We start from the raw sequence: 13,724 nt of genomic DNA, 5'->3' as shown, positions 1-13,724 counted from the left end.
AAAAAGAACATTAAGATTCGTTTGGTAAGATTATCATTACTATTTATATTTCTTATTTATCATTTATTTAGAAACATTGTCAAAATTGTATAAAAATTTTGAAAATAATAAAAATAAGTTTTTTATTTTTTACTATCATTTTTAATTTATTCTAAAACATTAATAAAAGTATTATTTTATCGAATTAATTCATAATATTCAGACCATATCATTTTATTTGTATATGTTTAAAAAAAAAAAAAAAAAAAGAGTTGTGTGCAAACTTGTGAACCGACCTTCCAACTAACCTGATAAAGGAAGGATCGACAAAAAAAAAAAAAAAAAAACTCGTGTGTATCCAATCTCTGATTTGGCATCCTATAAAGGACGAAAGCTATTCAATTTCTAATCATGGGGCCAGCGGACCTTCCATTTATTTAACATTTAAAAAGACATTCAATTGTCACATTTTTTAATTAATTATTTTCCAACTTATTCGGCACTCCTTTTTATGCTGTCTGTGCAATCATCTTTTCATTTTTCTAAAAAAATCTTTTTATCTTTTAGAAATAATAGTGGTTGTCCTTTAAAGCCGAGCTAGGCATTATTATAGATTGGCTGAGGCGGGACACAATACGATTTTATTATTGGAATAAAAATGAGGACTAATTTCTCGTGAAAACCCGATCCCCACGAAATTTCGTGGGAAATTTCATTGGGACGGATAGTTGAAGAAGTAATCATTAGACTCAACCCAATTATTTGAACGGTAAATTTGTTCAATCAAAATAATTCTTATTAAATAATGAACTCAATCCACCATTGAAATATTTGAATTTGGTTGATTCTAATTATTCAGACCATTCAATAATAAAAGAAGTAAATGCTAATATTTTAAACATTTATTTACAAACTTTCTAATATTATCATCAATTTTGGTAAGTTAATGTTTGTTTATATAGTGAAAAATTATACTCCAGGAACTTCAAATTAATTTTTAAAAGTTGTTGGAGAATAAGTAACTCGTAATGGTTTATTAAATGGAAAAAATTACAATAAGTATATTCATAAATCATATATAATTTTATGTTAAAGTAAAAGAAATAGTTTAAAAATTATACTCTCAACACGCTTGTGTGTTTTTTTTAGTACAATTTATGGGGGATTCAAAATCACAACTTCTTGATTGGAGGTATGTGTCAATTACCGTTGAGCTATACTTGCTTTGACATTATATGTGTGTTTGACTATATAATTTAACTTTTTTCATGATTCGTAATTTTTCTGTAAATTACACTATTCAATTTTTCGGTGGGTTTAGGAAGGGAAAAAACATTGGTCAATTTTATCTTTAAAGAAGGGAAAAATCATAGATTAGGTAACTTTTTGAAAAAAAAACCAAAAAAAAAAAAAGAGAAATTGTAAATTTTCTATATAAAATATGTTAATTTTCTTAAAAAGATAAAGATAAGATAATATATAAGTTGTCTGGAGATTTAAACTCTAATTTTTCTTCTTTAAAAAAAACTCTTTTAAATTTAAATTGTGTAGCCACCATCTGCTCTTTTTAACCTATAAGATTTATTTTTCAATTCATACCTCATCTGTTGTTTCTTTGTTCTAATTGTTGCCAAAAATTTCAAAGCTTATTTTTGTTTTCAAATTATATGTTGTTGTTACCTATAGTTAATATTTTTAGATAAATTATTATATTGATATCTTTTTTTCTTCCCTTTGAATTATCATTTTCAAGATCAATGGTGCAGAATCTAAATAAGTTGAAAATTTTAAGATTAACTGTCTATATTTTTAATTATTAACTTTACATTCTATAACTATGAATTTGACTATTTGAAGTTGTTTTAAATATAATAGTCAGTAAAAATTTAGAGTAGAATATGAAGAAAAAGTTATAATAAATTCAATTCAATCATTTGATTTCATATTTCATATACATTTTATGAAAGTTATTTTGAAAATTACAAATAAATTGTCTCAAACACGGTAGAGAAAAGATCAAGATATCGTGAATGCAATGAATTTTATTCGGATTTCTAAAGAAATATTACAAACAATGAGGGAATCAAGTTGGGATTCATTGTTAGATAAAGTTTTTAATTTTTATGACAAGCATCATATTCAAATGCTCCAGATGGATAATATGCTTTAAATTCGAGGGAGGAAATGACAAAAATCTCATACAATCACAAATATTCATCTTTACATCGTTGAGGTTTTTTACATACTCATTTATTTGCAATTTCAAGAGTTGAATAATCGTTTTACTTTATGTACATAGTACGCATAAATTTGAGCAACTCATTTGCTACTTTTGAAAGACAAAAACTTATTCATCTCGCTCAATTTTATTCTAAAGATTTTGAACTACTAAACTTGTTGTTCTTGATGATCAACTTCAAAATTACATCATTAGTTTGCATTCAGATACTATGTTTGTTGAACTAACAAGTATTAGTGATCTTGCATTACAAATAGTGATGACAGCTAAAGAAAAAACGTACACATTAGTTTATTAATTAGTTGCTCACCTTGACATTAATCTTACCAATTGCAACATCTATCATAGAGAGAAACATTTTCTGCTATGAGTATTATAAAGACTTAGTTGCATAATTGGACGGGAGATCAGTAAATGAGTGATAGTCTTATCATACATATTGATAAATATTTATTTGATAAGATAGATAATAAAATTATTATACAACACATAATATTTAGAGAAGACAATTGTGATATATTAAATTACAGATATTTTTTTTAGTGAATTTTTATGAATTCCTAAAATTACTTCCTTGTAAATTAGTACGAAGTCCCTGAAAAAAATTTATGGATGTACCACTGAATAAAGTTTTCATTTATTTAAACTCGACTCAACCCAAAAAAGTTTATAATATAACTCAAAGCATATGGATTGAGTTTGATTGATGAAATTTTTTGGATCATCCAATTTTTTGAACCCTCCTAAATAGCATTAAAAATTACCATTTGAATTTTAGATCAAATTAAAATATTTTTGTAACGTTGTCCTTTTCTTCTTTTTATTTCTTTATTAAAGTTTAAATCATACTTTTGGTGTATGTTCTTTTAATTTTCATTTTTCTACAAAACCAGTTATTTTAGTCTTTGTTTGTGAACCCAAAATTTTACATCAAATGTATCACAAATTCTTTAATACATAATCATGAGAATATTCTGAAAGTTTGGTTGACTAGAATGTTGTTTAGATATTATAATTGGAAAAATGAGATAAAAAAATAAATAAAACAAATGCACCAAAAGGACCATAAAAGTATAAGAAATAAAATACATCAAAGTTAAAATATATCATAATCAAAGTTGGATTTAGACTTTTTATTACTTATTCTATTTTCTATGTAATAAATCTTTTACTTAATAGTTACTGTTTTTCTGTAGATTAGCTTAATTCCTAATTATTGTTTTTTTTTTTCATTTTAGAACCTACTTCAAACAATAATTAGTAAAATTCAGTGTTAATGAGTGGTGTGATCTATCTAGATTTTAAATTTTAAAATATTTTGATTAACATCCTAAACTTTTCATTCTAATAAATTTATGTTGTTAATATTATTATTTAAATATCGACACGATATATTGGACTAAAAAACATTAATTTTAGTCGAATCGAGCATAGCTCAAGTGGTTAAGACATCCATGAGATTTTAATCTCAGTACTTTGAAAATGTTCATTTTGATCCCTATATTTAAAACTTTGATTCATTTTAGTCCATGTAGTTTAAAAATGTTCAGTTTGGTTATTATATTTTTTAAAAGTGATCATTTTAGTCTCTCTTTACAAAAATTTTAACACAAATTTTACACATAATAGAAACCTTTACTATAAAGTATTGTTTATATTTTAAGAAATATATTGATTTTAATGTCGTGTTGAAATGATGATAGAAAAAAAATTAGATTAAAGATAAAATTAAGGGACCAAAATAGTCACTTTTTAAAAATGTAGGGACCAAAATGAACATTTTAAAAGTACATGGACTAAAATGAACCAAAATTGAAAGTACGGGTACAAAAACGAACATTTTAAAAAGTATAGGGATCAAAATGAACCAAAACTTAAATTTCTAGATAAATTAGTATTTTAATCTCAATTATTTTATTTCAAACATGGTCTATTCTAAAAAAGAAAAAGAAATCGTACTAAAAAATTAAAAAAGATTAAAAAAAGAAAAAGCCAACGTCTCTATTTATTTTTTTTTATTTTTTGCTTTTTCTTGTTTTTAAAGTACAAAGACATAATTAGAATTTATAATGCTTGCAATCTTTTGTCAATCACTTGGATATGATACGATATGTCGTCCACTAAGACTCGGTTGGTCGTTTGATAATCGATAATTCTACGTCAATCCACAGGGTCACAATTAGGTTAGGTAGCAAATTCTTTTTATTTAAATATTTTTACTTTCAATTATGTATATTATATATATTATAATATATATACACAATTACGTAATTTAAAATTCAACTTTTTGTTAAATTTTGTAACTTTTATATAGGTGAATGTGATTTTATTGGATTGTGATGTTATAAATGAAAAATAAAAATGTTAAATAGAATGTAACTTAATTGATTAAAACATATATCTTTGATTAAAAGATGGTGAGATCGAATCCACTCCCACATATCCTATTGAAAAGGACTAAAATTATTATCCCTTTTGATGCAACATGAACGCTAAAAATAAAGATGATAATAATTATTTAAATATTTTCTAAGCGTTGTTTTTGAAATAAATTTGTTAGAGATAATATTTTAAAAGTAAGTTTTAAAAAAGACAATACGAAAGAGAAAAAGAAAAAAAAAATGTCCCTTCTAATGCTCTACCTCAAATTAAGTAGGAAACTAATCTTTAAAATCAAGTTAAGAATTGGCAAATCGAACATGACTATAGGTTAATAATTAAGGTATTATACATTATGCATCTGTTCTAAAAGTCAAAAGATCTTAACCCACATCATTAAACTAAAAGAAGAAAAAAGAAAAATCAAATTAAGAGTCGTAGTATCTAAATTATGTTAATCAATGGTTAGGGCATTAGTATATTTCTTTACCAGTTGAATGTTCTAATCTTAGTCCATTTTTTGAGATGGGATCAAGAATTAATAATTTCCAACTTCTCCCGATTTGAATTTGGGATAATTGTTATGTTTTCTAAGGGAAGAGAGAAAACAGGGACAATAAGAATTGGATTTCATTAAATTGCTTCGTACAAACCTAATGACCTATTTATAATACTGTAATTCTTAATCATAATAGAAATAGAAAATCTAATTAAAAAATAATGTAATCTAAATGTAATCTATTTATAATTCAAATAATATTATCTAACAAAAATAATATAAGTTAATTATTTAATATCAATAATTAACATTTTCAAAATACTATTTTAAAATTATTTTCTTGAAATAAGGGAATATAGATGGAAATGAGCTAGGGTGGTTTGGTTGAAGGTTTGAAAAATGTAGCATGAGATTAAGATGTCTGAGAATAAGGTGTCTGAAAATAAAAGATAACTGTGTTTGGTTATGTAGGGAAATGTTAATGGACTTGTTTACTGTTGAAGGGAATTGTGTCAGATTTGTTTTAAAATTAATATCAAAATCAACTCACGACCATTAATTTACCTTAGATAATTTTAAATAAATAATTTGTAGTTAATTTATTTTTATTAAGTTAAATTATTAAAAAATAATTCTAAACAATTTTTTTTTTAAAAAAAAAAAAGCGGTCTCTTCAACTTTCTAGTTTTAAAATTTTATTTCAACTTTTTGAGGGGTAGTTAACTTGTTGCTCAACCTTGACTTAAAAGTAGAAAAGAAATTTGAGTTTTTGTCAAAATTAAAAGAACAAATAACTAATAGAGAAAAAGATAAACGGAAAAACATGATAACAAAGCACCAATAAAAAAATAAATAGTAGAAAAAACGAAAAGAAAAAGAAGGCACACACCCAAGGAAAACAAATAGAAAAAGAAAAAAAAAAAGGCAAAGCAGGAGGGAGAGGAGAGAGAAAATGGTCTTCAGGTTAAATAAATAACTTTTGAGTAAATTTAATTCATTTATGAATATCTCAGTTAAAGAAAACTCACACTTTTTGGTAGGATAAAAATGTCTTTCGTTTGACAACGTGTTAATGATGTTTGGGAGACAAATCATTTCAAATCAAACATGAGTCTTATATACCCAATTTCATTCCCCCTTCTTGAACCCTCAACCTAACGACCCCTTATCAGGTAAAAGGTTGAGAAGATTAGTCATGAGAATCGGTCATTCGTGTACACTCTCAATATATTTAATTTAAATAAAATTTAACCAAATTTATTATTAGCTAGATTATATAAAAATTAGTTGATAAGAACGTATTGAATTAACATCATTAATTGTTAAATTATAATGCATTGATGAAAATTAATTAATATATTAAAATATATACTTAAATAATTTTCATTCATAAAAATATATCAATTTAATGTCTTTTAAGAATCAATTTAATGTAACTAAATATATATTGAAAATAAATAAATTATTACCCTATTAAATATATTAATTTTTTTAAGTACAACACGTGGGTTGAAGATCGAATTACAACATTTTGGTTTGAGATATATGTCAATGAGATATGCTCGCTTTGACCTATTAAATATATTAAATTAATTTAATGTAAGAAATTTACTTTTATTTTAATAATTATAATTGATTATTCAACAAAAACATTACATCTATTCGTACTCGAGCAAATAAAATAAAACTACTAATTACGATCAATAATTTATTTTACATATTAAAATATTAGTTCATTAATTGTTTTAAAAAAGATTAGTTCAATAATTAAAGTGTCATGATTATATAGAGTTTATAGAATTAATTTTATAAAACATGCACAAACATCATTTATTGTCATAAAAATGGGAAAATGTTTTCGAGTAGAACTCAAACTAGCAAAATCTATCATCTCTATTTCTTCCGAGTTATTGATGTAGGTTGTTTTTCATATGCTAGGGCTGTTTTAATCATGTTGTTGTAATTTTTGTTCTTGTTTCTCCAGCATTTTTTTCTTTGCAATATACCTAACATTTACGTAAAAGGAAAAAAAAAAAAAGCTCTAATTTCCAACACCGTAGAGCGGTTTATGTATGAATGTCTCCCGGTGGACTTTCTTCTTTCTTTCCATAAAAAGGAAAGAACAATAGAATTTTCCCCGACATCACTTATCCATGGACGTATCCCCATAGAACTTTGAACCAAACCACCTTTGAGGTCATTTGTCTTTTTAGAATCTAGATACTTGACATATTTTTAGATGCCTGTAATATTATATTATTTGAAATTATAGATGTTTGACTGTATTTGATCACAAAAATGATCAACTTTGTGAAGCTTAGACTCGGGTGGCCGACAAACAACGAGACCTATACACAGAGAGAAAAAGCTTTGACGCTCAAGTCCATTCAAATCCAATCTATTTGCTCAAAGAGAGAATAGTCTCGCGTACGTGTAAAATGAATCGGGTCCTTCTATTGTAGGTTTTAGAGCCTTGACATCGCTGATTAAACTGTTGTGATTGTCCCTTAAATTACAATATGTTGTTTGAAAATTAGTTAAAGGTAAGCAACGTACGATCATCGTCTCGACTTTTATGAAGGCCAGCCAATAAGATGATTATTGGTCGGCTCGAACTTTAGCAAAGTTCCTGACGAACCATAATACACTAGCTCGACTAAAAAGGTGGTCGAGCTATTCAATCATCGGATAGTTCAATATTAAGATTGTCATTAAGATGACATGTGACGCCTCCCGACCTATAGTTGATTGACACGTGACTGATATAAAATCACATCAAACAAACAATACTATTTATAGAGATGTTTAGAAATATTTGGATAGCTAAGTTTGTTCTACATCATTTATATATGATAATGTACTAAAATTATATATTGTTCCAACAATGCTTTTACCAATCATCATATAGTTCGCATGCTAAAATATCTTTTAATAATAGATAATAATACTGATTGTTGAAAAAGTAAGATAAATGAGAGATTACATGAAATATTTCAATTAAAAGTAAGTTTAAGATCTTGTACGGTTGGTTGAAGTCTATTCTCAAATTTTCAATCTAACTTGTGAGTGATTAGACTCCACAATCCTAGCTTTAATAAAAAGAAAAATAAAATAAATCATAAGATAGAGATTAAAATCTATGCAAATCAAAAAATAAAGTATCAAGAAAATAGATGAATCTATAACGTATAATACTTTATTGTAAAATGAAACTTGACGGTGAAATATGGTCGTGAGAGTTTAAGAATTTTATAAAACGTTACAGAAAGAAAAGACGTAGAGGAAATGAATGGTTAAATACGTAATCTTGGGATTGCTGAGGTCACGCCTTACGTAGGTGCCAACGGCTGCTACGTCATCTTGCTTTCTTTAGAAATTCTCACGTTTAAGCACTTCCATGAAAATGCCACCTTTGAATTACTGTTTTTTTTTTCTTTTTTCGATTCAATTTGTTCAGTAAACCAAATAATTTTCATTCCAAACTTACAATTTTATGTTGCAATCTTTATACTAAAATCGAAAAAATAAATATATATTTTGTAATTTTATATCCTATTAAAATTCCACTTGATAAATTATTTTACGAAATACTCATATGTTTGTTCAATAAATTTTAAAAATAGAACACGACAATGAATCAAAACGGTGGAATTTTAGAGAAAATATCGTTAGAGTTAGATTTTTGTGAGAGAATTTTGAATTTTTGGAGATCCATTCAGTGATGGATTTATGCATATTGGTCGATCTTAATTTTTTTTTGTAATGTTTGGTATTTTTTTTTATTGAAATTAGTGAGTTTAAGAGATTTTTTTTTTTATGTTAAAATTATTAGGGAAATGTAGTGGAATTTTAATAGAGGGTAAATTTTACCATACTTATCTAATTCTATGATTTAATTTGAGAAGATTGAAAGTCTATGTAAAATACTTTTTAAGTTTAAAAGTTAAAAAAGTGTTTTTTTTCTTGAACAATTAGGAGTGTGTTGAAATAACTATAACTAGAATATATAGTTTTTTTTTCTTTGGTTAAATTATAAATTTAATCCTCAATTTTTTTTTTTTAAGGAATTTAATCTGGCTAGATGTAACTATTCTATTCTAACTAAAAATATTTCAATTATAAACTTGCGATTTTGAATTTAAATAGCCATTGTTGTTATTTTCTTTTTTTTTAACTCGTCATTATCTTACTTAAATGTTAACATAACATATTTATTCGAAATTCATTATTTGACATGAGGATCTAATATTCTCAAACTCATACTTCAAGCCCCTCAAAAATTTAGAGGAGCAGAGTTCTGCCTTCTATCGGATATAAAAAAATTAATGAGATATGGTGTGGTAGGTGAACTATACATTTAACATCATTTTTTTATTATTTAAGTAATCTATTCCTTTTATCACGTCGTATTAAATTATCACTTATTAGTCTATTAACTTGTCACAATCAAAATTTACTAGAATTAAAATAAAAAGTTTAGAGTAATTGAGACTTTTTAATAATCATGGACTAAATTATAAATATGAAAATTTAAATATTAAAGCTCGATTATTGGATAACTATTTATTTTTTATTTTTAGTTTTAAAAAAATTATGTTTTTTAAACTTTTTTGAAGACACATTTGAATGGTAACCAACTTGAGACAAATTTTAAAATTATTTTTGTGGTTTTCAAATTAAAATTTTAAAATTAAGGAGTGGGCATAAATTTTGACATTTTTTTCTCTTAAGTGGTCAAATTACTCCTCAATTGCCCACTCGATACTTAATATAATGTAAGTTTATCACGAGTCAGTTTTAACATTCATTCATAAAAATGATAAAATTAAAAATATTAAAACACATGTTACAATTATGGTAATTTTTTTAAAATAATGGAACTAAATTTAAAAAAAAAAAAAGTAAAATACATATTTAGCCTACCACGAGCGTGTGTGTTTGGCCGAATGAAGATACCCCTCCCTAGTATGAGCCCCACGGAGCGCGTAGCTAGGACTTCCTCCCTCCTCCCTCTCCTCTGCCCCCTATCCTATATATATTCATCCATATACTCTTTGATTATAGGGATCCAACTGATCCACACGACATTGATTCTAGATTATCAAAACATAAAATATATGTATATATATAATCTAAAATGACCACATTCTAAACTACTATTTTCAAAAGTCATCCAAACTTAAACTTAGTTGAATTGACTAAAGATTCTGAATTCCATCTACACGCTAAACAATATCAAACTTTTTAATCCAAACGAAAAAGCTACTACTTTCTCACATTTATTTGTTTGTAAAACAAAATGCTACTCTCTCTATGTCACATGCATCACGTTTTTTATGTCTTATTAAAAGATACTTGCGAATTTCTAAATATATATTATATATACGATAAGTATATTCGTGTAATACATATATATTGTATTATTATGTTAGAAAACACATTCAAAGCTATATCGTCCATCTTTTGAAACAATGGATAACAAAATAACAGTAGAAGACTACAACATTTAAAAAGTTAATGTCCACTTACAAATTTCCCCTCTCAATTTTTAAACTTGTGTTTATTTATTTTACCTCTAATACCCTCTCGTTATTAACTTTATCAATTTAACACTTACACATCATTAATTAGGGATTATGTTGCATAACTAAATCATATCAAGTGGACTAATTTAAGGAGAATAGCTAATAAAACTATATGTATTTTAAAAAAATCTACTCAAACTTGTTATATCATCTCGTTTATCCAAAATCAGTCCACTTAACATGCTCTATTTATTACATCATCGCCGCATAATCTCAAAGTTAATATACATATTATGTAAGCATTGAACACGAAAATAATAATAATAATTTAACCTTATAAAAATATAATTAGGTACGAAAAATAATGGATCATTTGGTTTGAGGTTTGTTTGGATGCTTATTGGTAACAAATGTTCGAGAAAAATATTATTGGGAGTAAAAAATTAGTGCGTTTGGTTTTTCATGGAAATGAAATGATATCAAATTTGCATGAATACAATTGTAAAACATTACTTAAACTAATTTAAGACCATAGTTATTTTATATTAATAATCTAAAATAGGTTATTTTATATTCATTCATTATAAGAATTGCAGTTCAACATTATAATTATTGAATTACTTCCGGCTAAATAGTTACATTTTCGAAAGACTAAATTTATAAATTTACTTCATAGAAATATAATATGTATTTAATACAGCAAATTTGAACCTCCAACTTGAAAAGTACATTTACCTTTGAATTATGTCTTCTTTTTTTTCGCTTGAGTTTAATAATAGGTTAGGGTAGAAATTCGAACCTCTAACCTTTTATGAGAGATACGTACTTTATCAAATTAAACATTAAACTATTTTAGTGTTAGAAATATAGAGACATAATTAAGAAATACAAGGTAAATTGAAAAAAAAAATGGAGGGTAAATGAGGAATTTACTCCTACTTAAAAGAGTAACTTTTTTAAAGGTGTATATGTTGAATATGAAACATGTGTCTGGTTTGGTTAAAGGACCCATGTCCTTCCAAAACCACAAAAATAAAGGACCAATGTCTTCTTCTTTGTTAGCCCTTGATTTTAATAACATGGCACCAACCATATGGTAAATAATACACATGAAATGTAAATGACTATGCTATCTCAAAAGATTGTTTTTAAATATAATTCAACAATTGATTAGTTGTGCTACATAGTTGTTGTTATTATTATTATTATTTTTTGAAATAGTAGTTTCTAGAAGAATTGAACAAATACATGTGCAAATTATTGTTAAACTAAGCTTATTTTGGCCAATCAGTAGCTTTAAGAAAGCGCAAACTACTCGAATATGATTAACCTTCCTCTAGGACATCAGCGAAGAAGGATATTGGTTAATCTACAAAATTGTGGAAAATACAAACACTGCTCTTCGTGTAGTACTAAGGACCATTTAATTCAGCTCTCGATTTACATGCGTGAAGGAAAAACTTTCAAACACACAGAAAGAAACTCAAATATCTTCTACAATTGTACTGGTCTCATTCAGCATCTCCATATCTCCATTGATCACGAGATGCAACACAACTACTAGAAATAAATGATAAAATAATATTGTTATTTATATTTTGGATACAACTAGAAACGAGGAAAAGAAAACCTTATTTTGTTGTTTAAAAAGTTTACATAATTTTGAAAATGTTACAAAATAGACCCTGTTGGGTAACCATCTTGTTTCTTATTCTGTGTTTTTTTTAAATTAAGCTTATAAATATTATTTTCATCTACGTGATCCTTCTTTTTATAAACATTTTAAGGAAAACAAGCCTAAATTTTGAAAAGAAAAAAAACTTAGTTTTCAAAAACTCACTTCTACTTTTTAAATTTCTAGAAATTAAAAACTTACTAACAAAATTTGTACAAAACAAATACAATTCTTTTTATATACCAAAGTTACCATTAACCAAATTTGAAACCTTTATTATGCCATTGCTTTGAAAATAACAAAAAAAAAAGGAAAAAAGGAAAAAAAGGGCAAAAAGAGAAAAAAGGGAAAAACAACACTAATTGGAATTGATGAAGGCCGTGACGCGCGGGACAGGTATTGCTATTAGCCACTCGTTCTATCATCCACCTTGGCCAAACTCGTCACCAAAAATGTAAAAACTTCTCTTATTCCAACAACAACAATAATAATAATAACAAAACAAAATAAATATATACCTAAGTTCCCTTAGATAACTATTTTATTTTTAAAAACTAAGTTAGAAACATTACTTTTACTCCTCCATTCTTTTATTTTATTATATAGATAAATATATTTGGAGTCTAAACCAAATTTTGAGGGAAAAAGATCTCATTGGATAACCATTTTGTTTTAGTATTTTATTTTTAAAAATTAAACTTAACACCATAATTTCTAATATGTATATATGTATTTTGATGATGCGTGGACAGTTCCAATTTAAATTGTCTCAGCATCTGCAACGACTTTGATGATTAGGGACCTGCAAAATCATATTAGTCTAAACTGGTGCGATCTTAGTCACACATGTTTCGATGCCAAAGTCAGCTTAACGTACGAAGCAACTAGGTATGAAGTAACTAGTCTCCGTTTTGCCTACCTCTAGAGTTTGCTTTCTCTTTTTACTTATGGTCGCTCAGGCTCCTCTAGGGTTTTTTTCACCATGCGACGGATGGTGGAGGAAATGAGGCTTGTACGGATGACGGAGGAAATTAGGGGCTTGGCCCCCGGGCACCTGCTCGACGTCGAGCTCTGCTCGGCCTGGTCCAATTTGGATCCGCCACTCTGTCAGCTTTGTTTGCGTGTCGTTTTTTCCTCCTATAACATATAATTTTGTTTTGTCTTTTTTATTTTTAAAAATTTTATTTTTCTCCTCACAATTCCTTTGATATGTTTTTCGTGTTTACCCATTGAATTATTAGTCCAGTCCTAAAAATAAAAGTATCTTTTTGGAAATATTTTTTCTTTCTAATATAATTTTAGATTTTGAAAATGCTTTTAAAATTTGATAACAAAATTTTACCTAACAATTCAAATATATTTTTGAAGAGGAATAAAGAGCCTACGAACGAAATTATAGAAAATGCGTAGTATAATTTTGAAAATTAA

The sequence above is a fragment of the Momordica charantia genome (genome assembly GCF_013281855.1).
Source record: "Momordica charantia cultivar OHB3-1 chromosome 8 unlocalized genomic scaffold, Mcharantia_2.0 BLBB01000008.1, whole genome shotgun sequence".
In the NCBI taxonomy this organism is placed as follows: domain Eukaryota; kingdom Viridiplantae; phylum Streptophyta; class Magnoliopsida; order Cucurbitales; family Cucurbitaceae; genus Momordica; species Momordica charantia.
This window is presented reverse-complemented; position numbering follows the sequence as displayed.